This window comes from Berghia stephanieae, chromosome 1, assembly GCF_034508935.2.
Source record: "Berghia stephanieae isolate SIO BIC M18660-M18661 chromosome 1, UCSD_Bste_1.3, whole genome shotgun sequence".
NCBI lineage: Eukaryota > Metazoa > Mollusca > Gastropoda > Nudibranchia > Aeolidiidae > Berghia > Berghia stephanieae.
Window position 1 is genome coordinate 126,149,113 of NC_088360.1, and position 3,849 is coordinate 126,152,961.

Genomic DNA, 3,849 nt, shown 5'->3' on the forward strand with positions numbered 1-3,849 from the left:
GAGAAACACGAAGAAATAAGGTGCATCAACTAGTATAAACCAATAGCACACTGCACACCAGAGGTACTATCGGGTTTAATAATAGTACGTTATTGTCCTAAGAAATGGAAATTCATTTTGGTTCACATTGATGCCAATATAAAATACAATTATAGTATGGTGGACATATATACGTTCAATATAACTCATCAATCAAGTAGAAAAAATGAATAGATAATAACAAAACAAATACATAATCATCAAGATGATGATCATGACTACTACGGGGGCAATGACGTCGATGATGATGGTGACGATGATTGCGATGATGATGATGATGAGGGTGGTGGGGATAATGACGACGATGATGATGATGATAATGATCATGAAGCAGGTCATTTTGATGAAGTCAATATATTTGTTGCTTAAAATAAACGCTGATTATTGTGATGGCGATGCTGGGTATAGACTATGATACTTTCCATTGTCCATTTAATAGACAAATAATAATAATCATAATAATAATAATAATAATAATAATAATAATAATGGTGCTAGTACGAATCTCAATGTGAAGACTAGAAAAAAATGTGGTTGAGATTGCATCATTATTGTTTTTAACTTTTAATATCCGCGACTGTTACTGTGAGTGGGAAAGAATTGCCAAGACATTCCGGTAAAATGGCCTCCACGGGTTGTCGGCAACCAGTGGCTGGTAAGAAGCGTTAACTTCAGATAGTTTTCTAAATAAATAAAATACACTTTCCGGCCACACACTAACTCTCTCAAGGTACATTACTACAGTATAGCATGCTTATATTTTCAACATGTGTTTGATGGTTTTCAGAATGAATCAAAAAGATGAATGCTGATATCAAATATATATTTATATTTTCATAAATAATAGAAAAATACAAACTCATGTTTTTTAAATAAAAACGTAATGGCAATTCGATTCAAGATGTTTGGTTTATTTCAATGGTTATTCAGTCATAATTATTCCCGATTCCAATGATAAGTTAGCTTTATGAAGGTGGTTAAGATAAGAATCAAAAGAAACACTTTGACAGAGATGTTGTATAACTCACTCAACTTCAACACCATCTCGGTACGTACCAAACCTCTGTTCACCACTATTACAGATGTTGCCGGTATGGACTTTTCTTTTGATATTATCTATCAATTCAATCAGAATTGACATAGTTCTAAAGAAAGGTCAACCATTTTCTTTATTTTTAAATAGACTATACAATATTTGTTTAGTCCAAAGTGAAATTTAATTTTAGAAGGGGTGTCGTGCATGCTAGGAATTTTATAATGACACATAATGAATTTGACTGGGGCTACTTTTACCCCATCGTTATCAACATTTTTCTGAGACGAATTATATACACAATTGTAAAAGTATCTTGACACTTATATACGCCAAATTACTATTAATTAATTATGTGTTAGAGGTCAAGACTTTTATATCGCTTAAAATAGAATTTATTAAACTACATACATGTTTAATTATATTGCAGTCTGTCAATCATGGCGTTGATGGTGAACATTTTTGTAAGACAACTTGATATTTTGACTTCGGAAATAAAATTAATAGAAGGAATTATAAAGAATGTTAAATGACAATCTTCAAAACTAATGTTCATAAATTCACAAAACAGAGCCTTTCACACCAACGTGCCTGATTGATCATCGCTATGATTGATCACCTACCACTGTTTACAAGTTATCAGCCATTAAAAATAAATATTATCTTTGTGAAATTATTTTGTAATTACTTTGATTTCAGTCCTTTTACCCTTATAATAAAAAATCAGAACTTAACCTCGAAGAGAGCCCCTCTACTCAGTCACATTCTTGCTAAATGGCCTGTAGCTGATGTTAGTGGAACTGCCCGCTATTTCTATTATCTCTACAACAAAAGGGCATTTGAAGGATCAAAGGTGGGCAGGTCAACCCTGAGTAACAAGGGCCAAGACGATGATCAAATCATTAAATCATTGCTAGCTCGACACTACCAACCTCTTCCTTATGCCTCTGGCATTGCTGTGGAAAACAATATTTCAAGATGGACAGTTTTAGGAGGTTGCAGCTGCTGAACACAGAGCGAGAAGACCTGTGCAACCTCAACTAACTGAGAACAAGACCTTGGTGAGATTAAGGTGGGCACGTGACCACGAGCGATTGGAATGCAGATGACTGGGGTGAGGTTTTATTCATAATGTATCAGCTTTTCTTGCAGACAGTTGAAATAGGGGAATATTATGATAAAGAAGGAGGTACAAGGTTGAGAAAAACATTATTGAAAAAAGGAACATGGGCTATGTTACAGTAACAGTTTGAGAAGCAATTGGTTACGAGTTAACGAGGACAGAAAAACACCTTAGCGCGAGAAAACAGGCGTATGGATGCAGAAGATTATATTGATCAAATTTTGCGAAGACAAGTCATCCTCATTACAAACCATATGAGAGACGAAGCACGACAATGACAATGCACCTCCACAGAAGGTAAACGGGCAAGACATTTCTTGGCGGCTACTGCAATCAGTCAGAGTGCTCAAGTTGCCAGCTGTAAATCCAGACCACAATCTTACTGAGCACTTCTGAGATCTCCTCAAAAGACGAACAAGGGAACACAAGCTCCAAGGTAGGCTTCAAGCTTTGGGTCATAGTGGAGAAGAAATTATGTAGTCTTGTCACAGTTTGTGGTGATCACTGAACTGCAGATAAATGTATCCAAAGCTTTATAGAAATGTCTCACAGAATTGCGTGAAAACATTGAAGAGTAAAAGAACAATTATATCAATCCACATAATGAAGATTATCGGTCGCGTGGAGGAACGTCCTTTGATGCACAAGCGTCGCTTTAAAAGACAAACGTACCCATAATTTAACTTTTAAGAAATCTCTCTATATATATATATATATATATATTTTATTTTTTTTTTCACAGGGTCTTGTCATCCCATAGCGGGCTGGGAGGCACCTACTGTGTCCTCTATCCCCATATATATTGTCTTTGTCTTGGAATGGGATTACTGATTACAGTAAGACTTGGCGAGGAAGGAAACGGTCAAATGTATAGCTTTAGTTTTAGGAGATGATTTTTTCCCCTTGTAAATCATCTCTCTGTAATTTACTGTAATTTGTAATGTTTTGTGTTGTAAATATGATTTGTAAACATTTTAATGTATTCCTCTTACTTAGAGGACTCCTGTGCCGATGTCTGGTTGAGACTTTTAGGTGATCTGGAACTCATTTTAAAAATAGAGCTTTTATATAGGGCAATATCCACTAAATGTGCTCAAAGCGCTTTACAAAGTGCCCCTGACCAATAGCATCACTTAACATGTAGAACGAGACATGACGCCTGTTAGGCGATATTACAATTTTTCCGACAGAGACAACGCTGTTGACGACCAGGTACTCATTTTACACCTGAGTACGGTGAGAGAATATGAATAGTCTTTTCCAAGGACTCAACTACGCGCCGAGTGAGGCTCGAACCCAGGACCTTCCGATCCGAAAGCGAGTGTCATACCACAAGACCACATAGCTGCACAAATACTTATACTGATAGTGCTCACTGAATCTACATCTGTTCCCCATTTGAACCATTCCTCTTTGTCTTGCCTTTTCTCGCCTGCTTTTAATTCTAAATCTAGAATTATCTGACTATCCCATTCCTTCCATTTTACTGGCGCTGAACTGTGTCGCAAGACGTAAAAACCTTAAAAAACAATACAATAGACAAAAGAAAAAACAGAACAGAGATAGCATTTCATTTATCCTATTGAAACCTCTGTACCAAAATAAATTGCAAATTGCAAGAGACGCAAATTTTTTAAAAAAAAAAAAGAAAGAA